This window comes from Trachypithecus francoisi, unplaced genomic scaffold (assembly GCF_009764315.1).
Source record: "Trachypithecus francoisi isolate TF-2019V2 unplaced genomic scaffold, Tfra_2.0 Lachesis_group0, whole genome shotgun sequence".
Taxonomy (NCBI): Eukaryota; Metazoa; Chordata; class Mammalia; order Primates; family Cercopithecidae; genus Trachypithecus; species Trachypithecus francoisi.
The window spans coordinates 173926781-173952271 of NW_022681453.1; the positions used below are offsets into that span (position 1 = coordinate 173926781).

Below are 25491 nucleotides of genomic sequence, written 5' to 3' on the forward strand. Positions count from 1 at the left end.
AAAGTCCAACTGTTTTTCAGCAAACTAGTTACCTTTGTAGTTTCATCATTCTTCAGCATCTCCCTAGTGGATCTGTTGGCACCTTTTGTTGTCAGTCCCTGGAATCTCTCCTGAAACATTGAGACAATCAGAAAAGTCACAACGAACATCCTTTGATAGAAAGGAAAATATTTAATAGGTAGGCTGGATGACAACATCAAGACACTCTCACAAAATGTAGGATAAAAAGACACAGGGATTATAAAATTAGGAGGGAGCAGGCAAGAGAGATTTAGGTCAGCCCCGAAGGTTTAACATTTGGCTATTAAGAATTAAGGGAGAAATAAGAGAAAATGAATGGGAGGAAATTTTTTTTAAAGGGCATTTCCTGAGAACTGAAGAATATAAAATTTCAGACTAGAAAGGCAAAATGTCTAGGTACAGTTATTGGAAAAAATTTTTAAAAGATTCACATCAAGCAGCACTACTACAATATTTCAAAATAACAGATCCAAAAAAGGAGAGGGAAAGTTATAATCATAGCAATTGGAATCAGAAAAACATCAGACTTTTTAATAGCTACATTAGAAGAGAGAAAAACAAAAAAGCAATATTTTTATAATTCTGACAGAAAATGACTAGCGACCTAGAATTCGATACCTGCCAAAACTTTTAAGTTTGAGCATGGAATAGAGACATCTTGAGATATGTAAGGTCTCAGAATGTTTCTCTCCACTATACTCTTTACTAATCTGATCCTTGAGGTTTGGCTTTAACCAGATTAGGCAGTTAACTGTGAAACAGAAAGGATTCATGAAACTAAGTGTCTAACACAAATCAGAAATGTAAAGCAATGTTGAGATGATGAGAAAAGGTAAAGTCTCACATGACAGTTGTACGATGGCTCTAGAAAGAAACAAGTTCAGATTGGATACAAACGATACAAACAATGTAATTGGTACATTATCTGGTCTATTTGACTATTGGAAAGTAATACTAATAATGAGGCATATGAAAGAAAATCAAGAGTAGGTGTATAACTAAGCAAGTTTAAAAAGAGAAGCAACAATCAACTTGCAGAAAAATAAGAATTTGTATGAGAAATAAAACAGAGTACACTAGTTGGCTTTGCAGTAAATAATACACAGTACTTATAAACACTATTTAACAAAAACCTTATCAAGAATTATAAATAGTTCTAAAGTATTATTAGCAATATATATTGTTAAATGAAGTAAGCAGGAGGATGGTATAAGAGAGCTAATTCCTCTTGTCCCATAAAGAATATCAATATGCAGTATAAAATTGGTATATTAAGAAATAGCAATACAAGATATTTGGCAATCTAGAGATCAGAATAAACGGATGAGAGATTTAAGTAGTTACCTCTAGGCTGGGTGCAGTGGCTCAAGCCTGTAATACCAACACTTTGGAAGACTGAGGTGGGCGGATCACATCAGGTCAGGAGTTCAAGACTAGGCTGGCCAACATGGAAAACCCCATCTTTACTAAAAATACAAAAATTAGCTGAGCATGGTGGTGCACACCTACAATCCCAGCTACTAGAGAGGCTGAGGCAGAAGAATCGCTTGAACCCGGGAGGCTGAGTTTGCAGTGAGCCAAGATCATGCCACTGCACTCCAGCCTGGGCAACGTAGCAAGACTCTGTCTCAAAAAAAAAGTAAAAACAAATAAGTGAAATAGGGGGAGGTTCCAAGATGGTCGAATAGGAACAGCTCCAGTCTACAGCTCCTAGCATGACTGACGCAGAAGATGGGCTCTTTCTGCATTTCCAACTGAGGTACCAGGTTCATCTCACTGGAGCTTGTCAGACAGTGGGTGCAGCCCACAGAGCGTGAGCTGAAGCAGGGCAGGGCATCGCCTCACCCAGGCAGTGCAAGGGGTCGGCGACTTCCCTTTCCTAGCCAAGGGAAGTCATGACAGATGGTACCTGGAAAATCAGGACACTCTCACTCTAATACTGAGCTTTTCCAATGGTCTTAGCAAATGGCACACCAGGAGATTATATCCCGTGCCTGGCTCAGAGGGTCCCACGCCCATGGAGCCTTGCTCACTGCTAGCACAGCCGTCTGAGATCCAACTGCAAGGTGGTAGCGAGACAAAGAGGGGGATGTCCACCATTGCTGAGGCTTGAGTAGGTAAACAGAGTGGCCGGAAGCTCGAACTGGATGGAGCCCAATGCTGCTCAAGGAGGCCTGCCTGCCTCTGTAGACTCCACTTCTGGGGGCAGGGCATAGCTAAACAAAAGGCAGCAGAAACTTCTGTAGACTTAAACATCCCTGTCTGACAGCTTTGAAGAGAGTAGTAGCTCTCCCAATATGGAGTTTCACATCTGAGAATGGACAGACTGCCTCCTCAAGTTGGTCCCTGACCCCTGAGGAGCCTAAATGGGAGGCACCTCCCAGTAGGGGCTGACTGATACCTCATACGGTTGGGTGCTCCTCTGAGATGAAACTTCCAGAGGAAGGATCAGGCAACAACATTTACTGTACTGCAGCCTCTGCTGGTGATACCCAGGCAAGCAGGATCTGGAGTGGACTTCCAGCAAACTTCAGCAGACCTGCAGCTGAGGGTCCTGACTGTTAGAAGGAAAAGTAACAGAAAGGACATCCACACCAAAACCCCATCTGTACATCACCATCATCAAAGACCAAAGGTAGATAAAACAACAAAGATGGGGAGAAACCAGAGCAGAAAAGCTGAAAATTGTAAAAATAAGAGCGCCTCTCCCCCTCCAAAGGAACACAGCTCCTCGCCAGCAATGAAACAAAGCTGGACAGAGAATGACTTTGATGAGTTGAGAGAAGAAGGCTTCAGATGATCGGTAATAACAAACTTCTCCAAACTAAAGGAGGATGTTCGGACCCATCACAAAGAAGCTAAAAACCTAGAAAAAAGATTAGACGAATGGCTAACTAGAATAAACAGCATAGGGAAGACCTTGAATGACCCAATAGAGCTGAAAACCATGGCACAAGAACTACATGATGCATACACAAGCTTCAGTAGCCAATTCGATCAAGTGGAAGAAAGGATATCAGTGATTGAAGATCAAATGAATGAAATGAAGCAAGAAGAGAAGTTTAGAGAAAAAAGAGTAAAAGGAAACGAACAAAGCCTCCAAGAAGTATAGGACTATGTGAAAAGACCAAATCTACGTCTGACTGGTACACCTGAAAGTGATGGGGAGAATGGAACCAGGTTGGAAAACACTCTTCGGGATATTATCCAGGAGAACTTCCCCAACATAGCAAAGCAAGCCAACATTCAAATTCAGGAAATACAGAGAATGCCACAAAGACACTCCTCGAGAAGAGACACTCCAAGACACATAATTGTCAGATTCACCAAAGTTGAAACGCAGGAAAAAAATGTTAAGGGCAGCCAGAGAGAAAGGTTGGGTTACTCAGAAAGGGAAGCCCATCAGACTAACAGCAGATCTCTCAGCAGAAACTCTACAAGCCAGAAAAGAGTGGGGACCAATATTTAACATTCTTAAAGAAAAGAATTTTCAACCCAGAATTTCATATCCAGCCAAACTAAGCTTCATAAGTTAAGGAGAAATAAAATCCTTTACAGATAAGCATATGCTTAGAGATTTTGTCACCACCAGGCCTCCCTTACAAGACCTCCTGAAGGAAGCACTAAATATGAAAAGGAACAACTGGTACCAGCCACTGCAAAAACATGCCAAAGTGTAAAGACCATCAATGCTAGGAAGAAACTGCATCAACTAACGAGCAAAATAACCAGTTAATATCATAATGGCAGGATCAAGTTCACACATAACAATGTTAACCTTAAATGTAAATGGACTAAATGCTCCAATTAAAAGACACAGACTGGCAAACTGGATCAAGAGTCAAGACCCATCAGTCTGCTGTATTCAGGAGACCCATCTCACATGCAGAGACATACATAGGCTCAAAATAAAGGGATGGAGGAATATCTACCAAGCAAATGGAGAACAAAAAAAAGCAGGGGTTGCAATCCTAGTCTCTGATAAAACAGACTTTAAACCATCAAAGATCAAAAGAGACAAAGAAGGCCATTACATAATGGTAAAGGGATCAATTCAACAGGAAGAGCTAACTCTCCTAAATATATATGCACCCAATACAGGAGCACCCAGATTCATAAAGCAAGTCCTTAGAGACCTACAAAGAGACTTAGACTCCCATACAATAATAATGGGAGACTTCAACACTCCACTGTCAACATTAGACAGATCAACAAGACAGAAAGTTAACAAGGATATCCAGGAATTGAACTCATCTCTGCACCAAGTGGACCTAATAGACATCTATAGAACTCTCCACCCCAAATCAACAGAATAGACATTCTTCTCAGCACCACATCGCACTTATTCCAAAATTGACCACATAATTGGAAGTAAAGCACTCCTCAGCAAATGTAAAAGAACAGAAATTATAACAAACTGTCTCTCAGACCACAGTGAAATCAAACTAGAACTCAAGATTAAGAAACTCACTCAAAACTGTTCAACTACATAGAAACTGAACAACCTGCTCCTGAATGACAACTGGGTACATAATGAAATGAAGGCAGAAATAAAGATGTTCTTTGAAACCAATGAGAACAAAGACACAGCATACCAGAATCTCTGGGACACATTTAAAGCAGTGTGTAAAGGGAAATATATAGCACTAAATGCCTACAAGAGAAAGCAGGAAAGATCTAAAATTGACACCCTAATATCACAATTAAAAGAACTAGAAAAGCAAGAGCAAACAAATTCAAAAGCTAGCAGAAGGCAAGAAATAACTAAGATCAGAGTAGAACTGAAGGAGAGACACACAAAAAACCCTTCAAAAAATCAATCCAGGAGCTGGTTTTTTGAAAAGATCAACAAAATCGATAGACCTCTAGCAAGACTAATAAAGAAGAAAAGAGAGAAGAATCAAATAGATGCAATAAAAATTGATAAAGGGGATATCACCACTGATCCCGCAGAAATACAAACTACCATCAGAGAATACTGTAACCATCTCTATGCAAATAAACTAGAAAATCTAGAAGAAATGGATACATTCCTGGACACTTATACTCTCCCAAGACTAAACCAGGAAGAAGTTGAATCCCTGAATAGACCAATAACAGGCTATGAAATTGAGGCAATAATTAATAGCCTACCACCCAAAAAAAGTCCAGGACCAGACGGATTCACAGCCAAATTCTACCAGAAGTACGAAGAGGAGCTGGTACCATTCCTTTTGAAACTATTCCAATCAATAGAAAAAGAGGGAATCCTCCCTAACTCATTTTATGAGGTCAACATCATCCTGATACCAAAGCCTGGCAGAGACACAACAAAAAAAGAGAATTTTAGACCAATATCCCTGATGAACATCGATGCAAAAATCCTCAATAAAATACTGGCAAACCGAATCCAGCAGCACATCAAAAAGCTTATCCACCATGATCAAGTGGGCTTCATCTCTGGGATGCAAGGCTGGTTCAACCTACACAAATCAATAAACGTAATCCAGCATATAAATAGAACCAAAGACAAAAACCACATGATTATCTCAATAGATGCAGAAAAGACCTTTGACAAAATTCAACAGCCCTTCGTGCTAAAAACTCTCCATAAATTCAGTATTGATGGAACATACCTCAAAATAGAGCTATTTATGACAAACCCACAGCCAATATCATACTGAATGGGCAAAAACTGGAAGCATTCCTTTGAAAACTGGCACAAGACAGGGATGCCCTCTCTCACCACTCCTATTCAACATAGTATTGGAAGTTCTGGGTAGGGCAATCAGGCAACAGAAAGAAATAAAGGGTATTCAATTAGGAAAAGAGGAAGTCAAATTGTCCCTGTTTGCAGATGACATGATTGTATATTTAGTAAAACCCCATCATCTCAGCCCAAAATCTCCTTAAGCTGATAAGCAACTTCAGCAAAGTCTCAGGATAAAAATCGATGTGCAAAAGTCACAAGCATTCTTATACACCAATAACAGACAAACAGACAAATAATGAGCGAACTCCCATTCACAATTGCTGCAAAGAGAAAAAAATACCTAGGAATCCAACTTAAAAGGGATGTGAAGGACCTCTTCGAGGAGAACTACAAACCACTGCTCAGTGAAATAAAAGAGGACATAAACAAATGGAAGAACATTCTATGCTCATGGATAGGAAGAATCAATATCATGAAAATGGCCATACTGCCCAAAATAATTTATACATTCAATGCCATCCCCATCAAGTTACCAATGACTTTCTTCACAGAATTGGAAGAAACTACTTTAAAGTTCGTATGGAATCAAAAAAGAGCCCACATTGCCACGATGATCCTAAGCCAAAAGAACAAAGCTGGAGGCATCATGCTACCTGACTTCAAACTATACTACAAGGCTACAGTAACCAAAACAGCACGGTACTGGTACCAAAACAGATATATAGACCAATGGAACAGAATAGAGCCCTCAGAAATAATACCACACATCTACAGCCATCTGATCTTTGACAAACCTGACAAAAACAAGAAAGGGGGAAAGGATTCCCTATTTAATAGATGGTGCTGGGAAAATTGGCTCACCATAAATAGAAAGCTGAAACTGGATCCTTTCCTTACTCCTTATACGAAAATTAATTCAAGATGGATTAGAGACTTAAATGTTTGACCTAAAACCATAAAAACCCTAGAAGAAAACCTGGATAATACCATTCAGGACATAGGCATGGGCAAGGACTTCATGTCTAAAACACCAAAAGTAATGGCAACAAAAGCCAAAATGGACAAATTGGATCTAATTAAACTAAAGAGCTTCTGCACAGCAAAAGAAACTACCATCAGAGTGAACAGGCAACCTACAGAATGGGAGAAAATTTTTGCAATCTACTCATCTGACAAAGGGCTAATATCCAGAACCTATAAAGAACTCAATCAAATTTACAAGAAAAAAACAACCCCATCAAAAAGTGGGCAAAGGATATGAATGGACACTTCTCAAAAGAAGACATTCATATAGCCAAGAGACACATGAAAAACTGCTCATCATCACTGGCCATTAAAGAAATGAAAATCAAAACCACATTGAGATACCATCTCACACCAGTTAGAATGGTGATAATTAAAAAGTCAGGAAACAACAGGTACTGGAGAGGATGTGGAGAAATAGGAACACTTTTTCACTGTTGGTGGGACTGTAAACTAATTCAACCCTTGTGGAAGACAGTGTGGCGATTCCTCAAGGATCTAGAACTAGAAATACCATTTGACCCAGCCATCCCATTACTGGGTATATACCCAAAGGATTATAAGTCATGCTGCTATAAAGACACATGCACACGTACATTTGTTGTGGCACTGTTCGCAATAGCAAAGACTTGGAACCAACCCAAATGCCCATCAATGGTAGACTGGATTAAGAAAATGTGGCACATATACACCATGGAATACTATGCAGTCATAAAAAAGGATGAGTTCATGTCCTTTGTACAGACATGGAATAAGCTGGAAACCATCATTCTGAGCAAACTATCACAAGGACAGAAAACCAAACACCACATGTTCTCACTCATAGGTGGGAACTGAACAATGAGAACACTTGGACATAGGATGGGGAACATCACACACTGGGGCCTGTCATGGGGTGGGGGGAGCGGGGAGGGATAGCATTAGGAGATACACCTAATGTAAATGACGAGTTAATGGGTGCAGCACACCAACATGGCACATGTAAACATTTGTAACAAACCTGCACATTGTGCACATGTACCCTAGAACTTAAAGTATAATTTAAAAATAATAATAAATCATTAACGTAAAAAATAAATAAATAAATAAGTGGTTGCCTCCAAACAGTGGAACGGGAAAGGAAAAAATGAGAGTTCAGGGTGTAGGGAATTTTCTTAAATTGTTAAATTTCTTTTGGCACCATTTTAATTATGTATGTATATTACTTTGACAAAAAAATTGAAAAGAAATATTTATCATAGCTGATTCAATTCAAGCTAACATGTGTTGGTCACCTTCTTTTTTCAGATCAGTATGAGTTGTGGAGAATGAGGAGATAAGAAACAATTTGGCTTCCTGTTGGGGTTACTTAGGGAAGGGGAGAGACAGGGGTTAGAGGAGTCAAGAGCATAGGCTCTGGTGTTAGGCGGGGGTGTGAATTCCAGCCCCCACCCATGCTGGCTGGCTGACCCTGGGCAACTTCTCTCTGCTTCTGTTTCCTCAGCTATAATATGGGGATGGTAATAGCACAAGCATACTGTATATGTTTGGTGGGGAGGCTTAACTGAGTGAATGGATATTCAGTGAGTGCTTTGGTATGTAGCACATACCAAATGTTCAATAAGCAGCAGTTATCACTGTATTTTAGATAATGACACACACATCATGAACTTGTAAGTACAGTGTTAGAAGGCCATCCTAAGTGCCTAGAAGGCAGAGCCCACGGATTTTTGAAAATTACTTCTTGGATAAAAATAATTGTCAGTTACAGGGCACTGATTATGAACTGAAAAGCTTTGCAGAAGCAATCCACTGTGTGACAGACCTCTGAAGCCAGGCATGTTGGCGTGTATTTTCTTGGCTTCTGTCTCCTGCCTTGTGCATATCAGGCCAGGTTTGGCACCTCATTACCTTCTCTTGGCTTCCCCAGTTCCATTGTGCAGTCACCTCTTAAGTTTTCTGCCCTAGGGTAACTGCTAACAGCATTTACCCCATCTTCTGGCTGTCAACTGAAAGGCCACTGTGAGTTCACTTCCTGAGAGGGGCCCTGCTGGAGACCAAATAACCCAACCAAATTGCCAGAATTTCACATTTACTTTCTGCAAGTGCAGACAGGGAAACTCTGTTTCTGCCTCTGACAACCTCATCTATTATGATCTCTGCTATATTCTCTTCTTGTACGGATATTTTGTCACCTATGTGACCAGGGAACAGTCCACAGGAAAACACAGGAGAACATGTAAAGCATTTAAATGCAGAAATATTTTAGTTGTGTAGCCATACATAAACTTTCAAAGTCTCACTAATAAACGTTCATTTCTTTGAGTATTATTCAGCCTCTAAAACAAAGGTTTTTAAAGCATACATAACAAGTGTTAAAGTTCTTTTAGAATTTTCCTAGTAGGTTTTTTTAGTTTTCACCAGAAGACACCCCTACTAGGGAGGGAAAAAAATATTCAAAACATGCTATGATCTTAAGAGGAAAAAAGGAAATAAAATTATGTATTCCATATGATCTTATCTATGTAAGAAGAGAAAGATAAAGACAACTGGAAGAATATAAACCAAAATGCTAAGAGAGGTCGTTCTGGGTTCAGAGATTTAGCAGTTTTTCTTTCTTACACCTTTTCTTTTATATGTATAGTCTATTATGAGAATGACATATATGTTTTAAAAATAATAGCCTCAAGATAAATAACACAAGTAGATTTAATTCCACAAGTAACTTCAGTATTTACTATTTTCTAATATAATTTTAGGTGCTTTTAGAGTTCAAGGTACTTGGTAATACAATGTATTTTATTCATTTAGTATTTGTTTAATGGCTTCTTATTATTGTCATTATTCCTTAGTAGATTTTAAACCTCTTGGGGGCAAAAATCAAATGTTAGACTTCTCTGTAATACAGCTGCCTGGCCCAGTTCTTCTTTGATATTAAATGCTTATAAGTATTTCAGCTTTGGAGCGGGACAAGGAGGGATGGTCCTTCCTATCTGCCCAACAACATAGGATACTTGAAACAAATTTTCAACAATGACATTTGGACATTTATGGCCACCTCTCTCATTAGCTGGAATTCCACTGAACTAATCCTAAGTTCTAAGTTTAGTGCCGATTACCTAAAGGTTAATGTGCTCAAGCAATACCAGGAGAATTGGGGTTTTTCCAAGAAATGGTCTGTATCACATTATGTTCAGGATGAGAGAGTGATTGACACTGTAGAACTGCTCACTTGGGAGACCCAGAGTGTCCTGCTGTGCTCCTCTCAGAACAGGGTCCTACTCGGTGAGGTTTAAGGGAGGAAACATAAAGGACAAGGAAGTAAATGAAGCTGGGCAGAGTGTGTGGATGAGTTCAATAATTATTTATAAATCACCATGGATGCAGTGATGAACAAGTCCCTGCCCTCACAGATACTACTTTCTAGTAGAGCTAAACTCCATTAGATCTCAATGTTATCAGAATGGGATGCCCCTGAAAAGTGAGAGATTTGAGGCCATGTACTAAATCAGAAGAGGCAGGAACAAAAAATGTACATTTTGCTCATCTGTGGATATGTCAACCACTATCACCATCCTTTTTCTTACCCACCCCCAACCCCACCCCCACAAAAAGTTAGAATACATTCACTACAGAAGAGCAAGGCGAAATATTCCATGTATCAACAATAATAAAAAAAGTATTTTGTGTATGAACATGATTCTCCAATTCAGAATCCTAATCACAACCATTATCGTTAATTGAGGAAGCTCTTAGTAATTCAGAGAGAATCTACAGCATTTATTTGAAAAGTTTCCCCAGTCTGTCAGAAGACCTCATCTTACGGGGCTTTAGCAACAGTTACATTTAGCTTCACTTTCTACATTTGCCCCCTCGTTCATTCTACTCGGGACAGTCGACTTCTTGATGTGTCTGAAATGCATCGACATCATTCCCACCTCAAGGCTTTTGCTTTTATTGTTCTCTCTGCCCGGAATGTTCTTCCACCAAATCTTCACATGCCTCTTCTCCTCATATTTTTCAATTAGTTGTTCAGACATCACCTCCTTACAAAGGCCTTCCAAGACCACCCTCACTAAGATACCCTCAGCCACCTCCAACCCTTTACCCTGCTTCATTTTTTTGTACAGTACTGTTACCTGAAATTATAAATACTTTTTTTGCCCTAGAATGTACATTCCAGGAGTGTGGGTTTCTTGTTTGCCCTCTTCCCTGTCTACATCCCCAGAGCCTTAGAAGAGTAGGTGATTTAGAGTAGATACTCAGTAATATTTGTTGAATGAATAAATGAATGAATTTAGTTGAACTAAGTTTACCTAGACAGAATAATCAAAAGCACGGGTCAGTTAGATGTAAAAATTGTAATTTATCTCTACAAACATTCAACACTAAATCTTTCATTGAACCATAGGTTTCACAATAAAATCACCGTTATTGAGCATTGAAACGTGTGTATGCCTGCGTGTGTGTGTGTGTGTGTGTGCCCACACACACACACAGAGAGAGAGAGAGAGAGAATTAAGCAAAGTACCAAAACATAAAAGTTTTCTGAAAGTCATGAGTTACATTTTGGTCACTTAGACCATAAAAGCCCTAATTTCCTAATCCGTTGCATTTCAGCCTCCTTTGCAGCAGGCGTCCCGTGGGAGAGCAAGAGATAGTATCTAGGGGCTGTGTTTACCAAAGGGATGCTCTGCTCTGAAAGTCCCCTGGCTATTGTCACACCATTTGTTTTTCATGATTGGAATGTGTGGCATTATTGAAGGGTGGGCTGGTGTCTAAATTGAATGGGTGAAGAGAAACAGAGAGACATTCTCTTTGCCACCTTTGTAGATAGGCGGTTGTGGAGTCTATGTACTGAATTACCCACTGTCAATTATTGATGGTTTGGCTGGAATCATTTACACTCTCTAGTTACTTTGACATCTAGCCAAAAGGTAGCTGCCAGCCTGCTAGGAACCTCCCTTTTATCTATAGGGAAGTTCAAAAGAAAAGATTCAGCAAACCAAACTCATCTGCACAAGCTTTTGTGGATTTCTGGAAGACTCAGGTCGTGTTGCTTATTCATAAGAGTTTAAGTTCATTCCTTTATTCATTTAATTTTATCCAGGAAAGGCTGACATCCATCAGTTTGCACTAATACAACTCTAGTGGTTATTAAATTACTGAAATATTTGTGTAGCCCTTGGTAAGTGGCCACTACTCTGAGCCTTTCATCACCAGGGACATATTTCACCAGACCTTCCCAAAGTCACCACTCAAAGGTTAGTTCTTGGCACAGCAGGGGACCTTCAAAACCAGGTCTCTGAGAGAACAGTTGAGGTCCATTCTGAGTAGTAGTGCCCACTACTTTCCATATAATAAATATTTGATTATCACCTCACCTGAGACTGTAATAGCAGTAAAACCTGCACTTGAAAGGTCTATGTTCATTACTTCATAAGAAATTCAAGACTAGCTTAACAGAAATGGAAGTCACATAATCTGAAAATATTAAATTGTTTTGAAACACCCTTAAAGGAGAAGTCTCCCAGGATCTAATTGTATTGCTTTGCCCTACCAAAACAAACCTCACTTGCTAAATGAAGTTTAGCCTAAAGCTGCCTCCTTCCATATTTTAAGCTTGGCCTGAACTATAACAACTGGAAGTATAAATACTCCGTAGCCTACACTTGTGCCCGTCACTGAGTTTGGCCAATCAAATACAGTCAGCTGTTTGAACCATGTTCAAATAGGGCAAACACTGAACTGTAATCAGTTCAACGCTTTCTGTACCTCACTTCTGTTTTCTGAACGTCACTCTCCTTTTTCTGTCCGTAAATCTTCTTCCACCACGTAGCTGCGCAGGAGTCTCTGAGTCTACTGTGGCTCAGGGGGCTGCTGGAATTGCAAATCGTTCGTTGCTCAATTAAATTCCTTTAAATTTACTTCAGCTGAAGTTTTTTGTTGTTTTTTTTTTTTTTTGAATCACACTCTGCCTAATTCGAGAGCATTTCCCCCCGCAAAAAAAGACATTCTGGTTTTAACACATACACCCACAAAGGCACAGGGATCTTGCTGTCTTGGATCCTGTATTATAGCCATAGTTTGGATGTTAAGAGTCAACTGTATTACATTCCCAGGAGCCATAGCATTGCACCTCCAGAGAAAGTCTGAAGACTGGGCTCAATTAATCACATATACTACAATGCTTGGAAACCTATTCATTTTCTGGGAAAAGATCATCCTCAACAGGTTCCACAAAACTACATAAAACTTGCATAACTGACTGCAGTTTTTATGTTGCAATTTAGACAATTTCTAAAAAATAAATAAGAGGCCTACTGTGGAGCTGTCCCAAGTTTGAGCCATGCAGAAGGTCCTGAATTGGTTTAAAGGCCCTGGCATGGACATATGAAAAAGAAGACCTAGCTGTTGGTACACAGCATGTAAAGAGAAAGAGAACAGGTGGGATGGACATCAGTGATAGTAAAATGCAGAGACCTGCTGACATGTTTCTCCCTCTCAAGAAGAATGAGGAGTTTTGGTGCTGATCAGTCACTACACTGGGCTGACTATAAAGGACTCTAAAGACTAATGGAAGAAAAATAGGTGACTTTATTGTACTACTGTACTTACCTCGTCATGTTGTTTTAGTAATTTTTGTTTCTGTAGGAAGCTTCCCTAGTGAGTTGCTTCTGCCTCCACAGAATGTAAGTTCAATTTGCCATTTATTTGAGTACTGGATAGAACCATCTCTCTATGCTAAGCCCTGCTTTCTTTAAAATTTTAAGCCCAGTGTTCACAAGTGATGAGCCACCACCATCAGGCTTTCTTTTGTAGAGAAAGGAAATAGGAATGCATGTTCTTATCAGTTCTTATGCCTCTGGTTTTATTTTACAAGCAGCCTGGACATGTGAATTAATGTGTGGCTCTGACCAAAACAAAACATTACTTAGAAGCAAGTGAGGACTTTTTTTCTCCACTTAAAGTATCTGGCTCTACAAAGCAGGAAATAAATACTTTGCCTCACTTCAGCATTCCTGTCCTTGGCAGTTGATTTGGCTAGACAGGTGATAAACAAGAGAGATTTTAGGGGGAAGCTCTGTCTAGGGGAGAAGGAATAAGAAGGAAGTAGGTCAAAGCCTGGCAAGGAATTTTAGGAAGGATCTCGCTTTGGAGAAGCTATTGACAGAGCTTGAAGCAAATGAAATTCAAGTCTCAATTTATTCAGCAAATAATTATGAGGAATCAAGCCGAGTAGAATTGCCACTCCAGGTGAGGTTATCTGAGTGAGTACAGAATCATTCTCATTAATCATTTTATATCAGAATTATCAATCAAATCTTCTGCAGATATTCTCTGCATAACCTCACAGGTGCGGAATTGTGAGCTAAATAGGCTTTGTCTTTGCCTCTCAGTCTGTGTTTATTGGAAAAGACATGCAGCCAGCAGAACATAATGAATTGAACACTCAACTTTGCCTCTACAGCTTCCTGCATGTTGTACCTGAGTGAAGCAAGACAGTGAGTTTTTGGAGACCAAAAGTCTTCTCTTACTCGTATTTAAACTGTAGCATCTAGGACCGTGCCTGGCATGAAGCAGACCTTTGATACTTGTCTCTGGAGTGCTCAAAAGAAAGAAAGAAGTACAGAGGCTGTTCATGAAGTCTGGAAACATAGGTGAATATACATAAGATCATCAAGGACATCTTCCATCTGTGAAAAAGTGAAATAGCGTTATCTGTATTTCCAGACACTGAGAAATACTGAGTAGAAAAAAAGTTGTGGAACTCATGGTTTATTCAGGGTGAGAGCCAGAGGGAATTTGCCACCTATTTTGTCTTCAGCAGAGACTTCCTAGAAGAAGTTTCAATGCTCTTTGAATAAAGCAAGAGGGCTTAAAAGTTTACCAAAGGAAGGATTGGGGTGAAACATGGACAGGAACGGATGACTTCTCTCTGTGGTGTGACTGACTCTCCTATTCATCTTCCAAGTCTTTATTTAAATCAGTGGTTCTCATCTGGGGGTAATTTTGCCCCCAGGGATATTTGACAATGTTTAGAACTCCTTTTGGTTGTCACAACTGGAACGGAAAGCCACTGGCGTCTAGTGAGTAGAGGTCAAGGGATGCCACTAAACCTCCCATGGGGGGGCAAGACAGCCCCCCATAACAAAGAATTATCTGACCCAAAATGTCAAAAGCGCTGAAGCATACAGGCCCTGGTTTCATTGAGCCCTGTGAAAGCTTTTCCTGATACACCTCAAACTACACTAATTTCCTGTAATATCCTCATTTTACTTTGTACTTACCCTACATAGCATGTATCACAATTATAATTAAATACATTGTATCTGTCTCTTCCACTAAAACAACACTTCATAGAAGAAGAAATGTATGTATCTTGTTCTCCATTGTATTGTAGCATCTATCATGATGCCTGGCACATAGTAGATCCTCAATAAATATTTATTGAATGAATGAATGAATCAAGAAACAACTAATATGGAAAAATAAGAAAAAGAGATACTCAAGTTGTTAAGCAGAGCTGCAGTTTCAGGAATCACCTGAAGTTTGACCAGTGATCTTGGATTTCTCCATTTCAGTTCAAGAAACTAATGAGTTCAGTCACAGTATGAAGGGAACATAGAACTAATAAACTCTATAACATTTTTAATGTATAGATTTATTGCAGTATTTCAGCACTTTAGTTCTTTATCACTAAAGGAACTTGGATGCCAACCCTTTCAAAAAAATCTCTGGGAGTTGAACCAGGATGGATCTTGTGGCAAAGAATCTTCATCGGCTGCTAGGACAGCCATTCAGGCTCACTTTCCCATTCTCTCTTACAGCCGTGTGACACCATTCTGGTCAACAGGATAAAAAGCAGATCTGCTGAGACAGGATTTCTGGGAAAGCTTTTGCTTTTCTGTTAAAAGGGAGAGGCAAAACAAGTACCAACCTTCTTTTTCTTTCTCCTGGTTGGACCCAGTATCAGCAAACTGCCTATGCCTGCAGTAATTATTAAATGAGGAAAGTATAACCCACCTCTATTTAAGCCACTGTAATTAGGTTTTCTCTTACCTGCAGCTGAATGCAGCCCTACCTGATGATACATTTCTCTGCCGTGGTAGCTTATCTTTTTTCATGGTCTTCTTAATGATGCAAAAGCAGAAACAGAGATGGTAGGTAGCACAGCTTGGCCTGGGCTTAATCTCATCTGAAGTAGAAAGAAAATAAGAAGGATCTAAAGTAGTAGAGGTTGTAACCCTGAAAGATTTGTGATGGAGCCCAGTGCTGCTTTGTGGTGAGTCTCAGAAAAAGAGATGCCAGAGCTCATGGTTTAAGAGGGGGAGGGAAAAGTATTCATAATACAGTGTAGCTGATTTCCTGTTTACATATTGCAAGTACCTTGTGTGTGTGTGTGTGTGTGTGTGTGTGTGTGTGTGTATGTGTAGTGCTGAGGCGGTAGTTAGAATATGAGGATTTTAGATGCAGTTTTTAAGGTTCTGCACGGAGGAAAAGACCTGAACACAAAGTGGCTACTCTACAAACTCTTGTGGATACAGGCTTCAAAGCACTTCTACCATCTTCTGCTCTTCTCTCTGCTCTTCTACTCTAGGCTATGAGAATCTTGGAGGTAAGAACCATGTCTTCTTGCTCTCAGTTTCTCTGGTCCAGGAAGAGTGCCATGCCTAGACCATAACATCAGTCAATATTTTCAGATTAAACACAATTTTCTCCCCCTTTGTCTTAGAGTGCATAGTTGTAAAAAAGAAGAGATGTAATTAAAGTCTGGAGGAGATTCATTTCATTTCTTTCCTTCACTTCTGTTTTTTTTTTTTTTTTTTTTTTTACAAGCAGTACTTCCTATATTTTGAATAGAACATGAAGCCCTGAGTTAGCCAAAATCCTTGAGAAAAAAAAAACGTTTTTCCAGAAAATAAAAATTGGAAAAGAAAATTTTCCCAAATTTATATTCCATGGAACCCAGTTCCTTAAAATAAATAAATTATTTAATTTGAGCAATACTGGATTAAAAAGTTACAGTCTTTGATACACTAATGTATGTTGTATCTTTCTAAGAAGTATATGGTTTGTTACTCTTCAAGTCCCTATTTAACTATGTAACCCCAAAAGGATTCCAGGACAACAGATCAGGGAATGATTATATAATATGTGTTCAGGTGTGGCAAAGTTTGGAAACTGCTGTTTTCGATCATAAGGCTTATGAGGAAAATACAAGGGCGTTGGTGAAGAAGGAACTAAAAGGAAAAAGGATGGCAGCTCAGAAAAAGGGAAATTCAAGCAGACAAAAAGACCCAGAAGTTATGATAGGAAAGTGTAGTTTGATGCCTGCCATCATGGTCTCTAAATGAGTAGCATAGCATGGAGACCAAAGAATTTACATTGGCAGAAGCGTTAGGCTAAGGATCAGGAGCCTGGCAATGTACTCCAGAAACGTTCTTTAAATGATTTGTATCACTGCTCTAAACTAATTGCCTCAGGGGTGATGGGGCATATAATGCCTTCATTTCTTCTTTCATGCAATCTTATTTGAAATGAGTTACAAGCTAAGTTGCTGGAGAACTTTTGAGTTATTTCAAGAAGATAGTCAAATCATATGTATGAAAAAATGTGGTGCTTTGTTTTTTAAAAAAGTTATGTTCATTAATTTTTGTCTGAGGTCCCTGAGAATCTTAGGCAAGTTTTCATACTAACAAATTAAGAGCAGTTAATTTCTAAGTAGTGTTTATGCCTGAGAGATTGGTAAGTGGTTGAGCTAATTGACAAAATAACTTATCAAAATGCATCTGCCACACTCTAGTGCGATATGCCTAATGATCATTGTGTCAAAGTAGGAAATTGAGTCAGGTCAGGAACGGGCCTCCAATTCATGTTTCAGAAGTGCTGAGTTTGGTCTTCGTTGACAGATTTTAAAGTTCAGATACACAAACACATGTTTTTTCCTTTTGACTGAATTTGAAAGTTCCAAGATAGGACCCCTGGAGCTATGAACATTGGCACAGCTTGGCAAGCTCCTCATTTTGGAAATACTTTGTGAAAACAACTTTGGTCCATCAAGTATTAATACTATTTGATATAAATCAGTTTTTGTTTGGTGTGTCTTTTGAAGCTAGTGTAACTCCTGGTCATTCTATATGACTATAAAAGCTTTTTGGAATCAAATCCTAATCCCAGCATGTTTTTCTTGTTCATTTAAACCTTTTATACACATGTGGGAGCTAGAGAGAGTGGAAAGCTTTTAGGACTTAAGCTTAAATTGTCATTCTCATGCATGGTTCCTGAAAAGTATTTGGCATGTTTGTATTTGTAAGTTAAAGTATACATTTATGGTCTTAAGCATTTTCTTTTTTCTCTTTATGCTTATTTGTTTGGTTTACAAAGACTGTCTTAAAATGAGAGAGCAGACGTGCTGAAATTTGGATTGCTTGATTTACCGCCTCGTAGAAAATATCTGTGGGTGTTGATTTTCTAGGTCAACCCCTGACTCAGGATCCTAAAGAGAAAAAGTGTTCTCAACCCAAACTCAATAGTATTAATACTACCGCCAGCCCGTCCCCAAGCCTAATAAAAAGCCTAAATAAACTGAACTCACAAAAGCTGAGTTCAGTGCTGTAAGAGTCAAACGTAACCTCTAGAGGTTTTTTGGTTTGGGTTTTTTTGTTTGTTTTGTTTTGTTTTGTTTTCCATGAAAAAGAAGCACAAGAAGAGAAAACCAAACACCGCATGTTCTCACTCATAGGTGGGAACTGAACAATGAGATCACTTGGACTCGGGAAGGGGAACATCACACACTGGGGCCTATCATGGGGAGGGGGGAGGAGGGAGGGATTGCATTGGGGAGTTATACATGATATAAACGTTATGCACATGTACCCTAGAACTTAAAGTATAATAAAAAATAAAAAAAGAAAAAAAAAAAAGAAAAAGAAGCAACTGAGGCTGCTGAGCAGAAATTCATAGCGCTTTATTTTTCCTCTTGGGCCGTTGTGCCCAATAATCATAATATTGGCAAATGGAGTTAAACTATAAGAAATTCATCTGGCTGGGCACAGTGGCTCAGGCCCATAATCCCAGCCCTTTGGGAGGCTGAGGTGAGTGGATCACGAGATCAAGAGTTAGATACCAGCCTGACCAATATGGTGAAACCCCACCTCTACTAAAAATACAAAAATTAGCCAGGCATGATGGTGCACGCCTATAGTCCCAGCTACTCAGGAGGCTGAGGCAGGAGAATTGCTTGAACCCGGGAGGTGGAGGTTACAGTGAGCCGAGATCGTGCCACTGTACTCCAGCCTGGGCGGCAGAGTGAAACTCCATCTCACAAAAAAAGAAAAAGAGAAAGAAATTTATCAAAGGACTAAATTTAAATGGATTTAGGAAAAGCTAAAAAGATATTGTTAATCCTGTAAAGCTGAAGATTGAAGTAAATAAGTTTCTCAGAGAGTGATTGTGCATGAAATGAACTGTATCTGTTAATTTTTGCTATCTAAGAAACACTTCCAAAATTCATTGCTTAAAATAGCCACCACTAAATATGTATAATTATCACATGTTAATTTTAAAAAAGAAAGGGAAAAAATGTTGAAACCACCATTTACTTTAGTTCATGATTCTACAAAGTCTGCAGTTTGGGGCTGGCTCCAATGAGTAGTTCTTCTGACCTGGGCTGCGGCTGATCGATCTCTGCTGGGTTCACTCATACATCTGTGGTGGGTGAGTTGTGAACACTGTGGTCTAGGATGGCCAAAGCAAGGACAGCTGAGGCCTCTCTGCATGTAGTCTCTCAGTCTTGTCCTTATTCAGATGCAACTTCCATACCTTTTCTGTTTATTTTTGATCTCTCCATGTCTCTAAATTCTTTCTGTCATTTCCTTAATCTGGATCTTATTAGAGCATCCCCAGGGTCAACATCCTTTAGCTGGGTTGCCTGAATTTTCTTGAGACAGGGAGTAAAGTGAAAGCCAACATTTCTCCTGACTTATTTTTAATAACCTTTAGGGTTATTGTATTTGTGTCTTTTATAGTCATCAGCCTCAAATGCTTTCAGGAAGGAACTACAGTCCAAACAAAACTAATTAATTAATTAGGTGGTCAAATGATTAAAAATTGATGGCTAAACAAATTAGCATTTTTATCTAATTTATTGCTTTCTATCGCTACTCCCTGTTTCCTGTATGTCTCAGATGAGCTCACCAGTCCCTGGCAATTTTGCCCTTAGAAACTTCATCCCGTGGCTGATGTGGGACATCACTTAAACTCTGCAGCCACTGCAGAATGTGCCCGGATTGTCTCTCACCAATTGATCAGGAAGCTCTAAGTGACTGATTGCTACCTCCGTCAACACAGGATGTTTGGACATAGCTGTTTGGACAAGGCTGTTTGAGGCCCCCTACAAGACTTGCTGGCAGTTGGGAGGGGGACATGGCCCAAGGGTCAAGGTTTAAAAGCAGCTACTCATCTCGCATCAAACAGCAAACCCTCAATGCTTATTGGGGAATCTACCCTGTGCCAGGCCCCCAAAAGGAGGCTCTGGTGAGCAAAATTGATACCAGCTCTGCCCTGATGGGCTGTAGTCAAGTTAGTAAGAGGATCGTTTGTGAGTAGTCTTCCATGTAGGTATACAAACTCTAATGAGTGTTGTGAAGAGAAAGCATTGGGAATACAGGTTTCAGAAGAGGGAAACTTTAAAATTGTGGTGGTTGAGAATGAAGGAGCAGACTGACCAGGAAAATATACCAGATTACCAGCTGGTAAAACTGACACCATGGATTTTCCCCCAGCAAGGTTTAGCTGTCCACATGCAGACTCTAAGAAATTGAACAATTCGATATGTCCAGGGCTGGCTGGCTGGCTGGTTTCATGCTGGTTGGATCTGATGAAATTACTAAAGTGTAAGGGAGTTCTGAAATGACACAATGTGGAATGCAAATTCAGTAACGTAAGTGAAAAGTGGATGAGGCTTTCCAGCCTTCATGGTGGGCTTGAGCAGCTCAAGCCTATGACAAGGTAGAGCTGGCAATCCTGAGCTGTGGTATATTCCATCTGAAGGTAGCCATTGACACTCATCTAAAAGCTGTATTTGATGATAATCTTCTCCAAAAATTATCAACCATATATAACAACATTGCCTTTAGGCACCCTTAGATTTTTAAATGAAGTTTTCTCTATTTTATTTATTATTGCTTTCTTATAAAGTTCACTTTGTGCAAACTTCTTTTTCCAAACACAGTGTCAAAGGAGCCCAAGTTAGCAGCTGAAATGCACGGAAAAGTATCATGGTAACAGAAACTTCAGGTTTAGACATTTTGTAAAATCAGCAAACGGCCTGAAAGCTCATGCTATTTAAATCCATGCCAGTTTTCAGGATTTGTATTTTATGAAAAAGGGAATCAATGTGATAGGTGGAAGAGTGAATGCAATGACAACTCCAATCATTCACACATGTTCATCATTGCCTGCAGGACACATAGCAAATCCCAGCACTGGTGATAACGGCAGAGCACTTCTAGCACGGGTGATATTGCAGGAGTACATACAGCACTGGTAATATCACAGAAGACTCTACTCAGGAAAGTTTATCTGATCTGGTCTTACTGCTTCCAATTAGTCTGGATTCCTTGAGGGCAATACTGGCCCTGTCTTCCCAGAATCATTGCAAACTTACTGATTAATGCACATTTTCCACCTGTTCCAGTCTTGTGTGGCCAAGCTATATCTTCCATAATGATCTTCGTAGGCTTCATGGGCTAATACACCACACAGCTGATAGCAACAGGCTGTGAGATCCAACAGATGTTCCAGAGTTTAAATCTTGGCCTTAAACTTTTGATAAATTTGGGTAACCCCTCTGAACCTCAGTTTCCTCCTAAGCCTCAGGTTTCTTTTAAACTATATAAAAACAGATATATAAAACTAAAAGATAAAATGAAATAATCTCTTAGATATTTTAAATTTTATTATCTTAAATAAAAATTTATTTTGGTACTCACTAAAATATTTTCAATAATAATTATAGAGGGAGCATTGTAGTGGTGTGATTCGGAAGACATTATAAAAGTGTCAGGGCCGGGCGCGGTGGCTCAAGCCTGTAATCCCAGCACTTTGGGAGGCCGAGACGGGTGGATCACGAGGTCAGGAGATCGAGACCATCCTGGTCTACACGGTGAAACCCCGTCTCTACTAAAAATACAAAAAACTAGCCGGGCGAGGTGGCGGGCGCCTGTAGTCCCAGCTACTCGGGAGGCTGAGGCAGGAGAATGGCGTAAACCCGGAGGCGGAGCTTGCAGTGAGCTGAGATCTGGCCACTGCACTCCAGTCCGGGCGACAGAGCAAGACTCCACCTCAAAAAAAAAAAAAAAAAAAAAAAAAAAAAAAAAAAAAAGTGTCAGCTCTGCCCATTTCTTATTTGCTTAGGCTTGATGGCTTCTTTGCAGGCATCAAGCCACTTGGCCACTTGAGACAAGTTAGTGAAATTAAAAGTAGGTAATATAATTTGTAAATCCACCAGTGGGAATACATAAAAAATACTGCAAGCTGAAAGTGAGTGAACAAGTAGGGATAATAATTGCAAGTCCTTTGGGTTGTGGAAATTGCACGTGACACATGACCCACAACTGACAGAGCAGATAAGAACAGGAGAGTCAATGTTAAATGTTAGTAAATTTAAGTGTTGGTAAATCTTAATGCTTTTTCTAAAAATTCAGAATCGAAGCTCTAACTTTTCTCCCTGAATTTCAACACGTTTAGTGGTTCCCAAACTTGGGTATGCATCCAAGCCAACTGGAGGGTTTGTGACTCCCACAGTTTCTGATTAAGTCCATCTGGGGTAGGACTCAAGAATTTGCATTTCTAACGAGTTTGCAGATGAATCGCATGCTGCTGGACTTAGGGACCACACTTTCAGAAACACTGCAGCAGAGCATCTTGAAGACTCCCCGGGTTGCATCCTCCCCTAGAACTTTGGTGTGTGTATAATACAAATCTCGTCAGGATCAGTGCCATCAAGGAGTAATGTTCCCTTTATATTCCAGTTTATATTACCCATTCATGTCCTACATTTCCCTTCCACCCACTCCACACTATCTATTACCCTTCCCCCAGTGAAGGCGGAAAGGGTCTAGAGGACAGGGGAAGGATGGCGCATCCTCTTTGTGAATGCAACTGACAGTGACTTGCACTACCTGGTAAATTCATGCCCTCAGCATGTTTCCCCAGGGTGAATTAATTGCTTTGCTTTTCCTTTTCCTTTGCATAAAACTAGGCAGATTTGTCCGTCTGTTTGAACAAGACTTTGCTGCCAGCACTTTTCGAGGACGGCCAGCATGCGGCTGCTGTATCAGGTTGATAGTGTTGTCAGGAATTCCAGGGTGGGTATTGTCGCTTGCATGGGGAAATGCTAACTGAGGTCAATTCTAGTTCAGCTTCCTACTTACAGAATTATGGCAGGACATAAGTTTGGCCCGTGTAAGATGAATAGGTCAGCAGAATCATATTGTCCTCCTAATCCAGGCATCTCTACTTTTAAGCCTTAAATCAGAACGTAATTTTCCTGTGTTTGAGATCCAGCAATTCATGTCCTCAAATGAGATATTTTACAACCAGAAACACAGACGGCCAACCAAAAAATTCTAAACAAACAAAAATTTTAAACCAAAGGTGTACATTTAAAAGTTCTATGTGTTTTGTGTCTTTTAATTTTGAATTTGAAAGTCTTTTTTTTTTTCAATAATTATTGCTGAGTAACAGAACTATCCCAACATTCAGTGGCTTAAAACAATCCTTCTGTTTCTTTGCTCATGAGTCTACAATTTGCACCATTCTTGGTAGGACTCTGCTCTGTGTAGGGTCAGCTAGGGTGGCTCAGCTAAGCCAGAACAATCTATTTCCAAATGGGATCCACTCACTTTGATTGACAAGTTGGTACTGGAGCTGTTGGCTGGGACCTTGGTTTTCCTCTTCTGTGGTCTCACCACATGACTAGCTTGGGCTTCTCACAGCAGTTTGGTCTCGGGGTAGTAGGGCTTCTACAAGGTGCCTCTACCCAGCATGCAAAAGCAGAAACTACCAGACCTTCTGTAGGCTTAAGCTTGGAACTGGCCCATCATTCTTTGCATTACATTCTGTTGCTTAAAATGAGTCACAAAGCCAGCCCAAACTCAAGGAGAGAGTAGACACAGAGGCATGGACAGCAGCAAGTGTGGGTCTTTGGAGCCCACCAAAGCAACAGCCTACCACAGTCATGATGATGCTGGATTTTCCACTCCCTGCTGTTTCAGAGCTCTTTGCATTCCATACCACAATCAGGCCAGCTCAGCATAAACAGAGGCAGGTTGTTAATCTCAGGATGAACAATAGTGCTTCCCAAAGAGGGAATAGTGGCTTTGACTTTAGTTGAGAGAGAATTGTCAGAGTGCAAGGACATGTGTCTGCTGAACAGGCATCTCTGTTAACTTGCTGCCCAAACACTCTGCTAGTTACTTTATCTCCCCTTATCCTGCCTCCTTTTTTCTTCATAGCACTCACCACTGCCTCATGCTTTATTAAGTAGTTGTTTACTTGGTTATTGTCTGTTTCCCTCCAGTCAAATGTAAAACTCCCAGGGGAAGACGTTCGGTCTCTTTTGCTCTCTGCTGGATGCCCAGCACCGAGAATGCCTGGCACACAGAAAGCCCTGCATAAATATTTATTGAATGAATGAGTATATACATTTCATAACTGAAAATCTGCATATGAGAATATGCAGACATGACAACTTCAAAATAAGTTGCTGTGATGCAGGGTTTATGGCTAAGGTTTGTCTCTCTCTATAGAGCCTGGGCTGCATGTCCCTTTGTTGCATATGGGGTGTACCCTCTGCCAGTTTCCATGGTGTCATTGTTCGGAGGTGTCAATGGAAATCAATCATGGGGTTGGAGGGTTTTTCTGTAGAACCTCCAGTTCCTTTATTTGGCCAGTTAGGCTTTGTGCTCCCATTTCCAAACAGAGGTGGGAGAAACATGAACCTGGCTTTATCTAATGCCTTAGTTTTAAGGAACAAGCATCTGGGGCAATGCTGTATTATTTCCAATTAAAACTTGGATATCCTCATCCTTGCTAAGACTGGTTTGTGAACATTAGCTATTCATTCCTAAAAAGAGGCTTAACCAGATAGTTTTTCATTATATTCTGTCTTTCACTTGATGGAGAGGGGCGGGCAGGCTGGCTAGCTTTCTTTCTTTTTCTTTCTTCTCTTTTTCTCTCTGGTTTGCTTTCTACTAGTCTATAGATTTTTTCTTTTTTTCTATAGCATCCCTTTGAAAACTCAGCATAATTTGTTAGAATCCTCATTTGTGCTCATCCTCCTGTCCATGCACTGTTTTGATTGTTTATCAATCACAGAAAAATCAGATTTTCTTAATGAATATTATGCGCTTGTATCTCATTTGGTTACAGGTCACCTAGAACTGTCACTTGTGGGACCTCGCCTTTGAATGCCTAGTCTATTCCTTATCATTTATGGAGTCTTTTTCTGAAATCCATTTATTCTGGCTCTGTGCAAAGCGGTCCTCAGTGCTATGGTTTCCAACCATTTTACCAGCCCTGAAGACACTTGTGTGTTTTCAAAAGAGGTTAAAAAAATTGCTTTGAAAAAGCATTTTAAATATTTCTGTTGGATTGTGTTCTGGTTATTTTCCTCCATGTCTTTTTGTTTTCCCTTGTTCCATCCCCCTCCTTGTCCCTATTCATGCTTGTGTCACTGAAGTATGGCTCCTCTACTCACAGCAGCCTCA

General features: G+C 39.9%; 1 protein-coding gene and 1 non-coding gene across 2 annotated transcripts in view; both read left to right on the plus strand.

Moving 5' to 3' along the window:
• Positions 1–25491, plus strand: part of RARB (retinoic acid receptor beta) — a 775222-nt gene that overhangs the window by 501319 nt on the left and 248412 nt on the right. The gene's annotated exons all lie outside the window — the stretch shown is intronic.
• Positions 9086–9150, plus strand: LOC117084662. The gene has a single exon (XR_004437573.1). It is a non-coding gene; the product is annotated as a U7 small nuclear RNA (small nuclear RNA).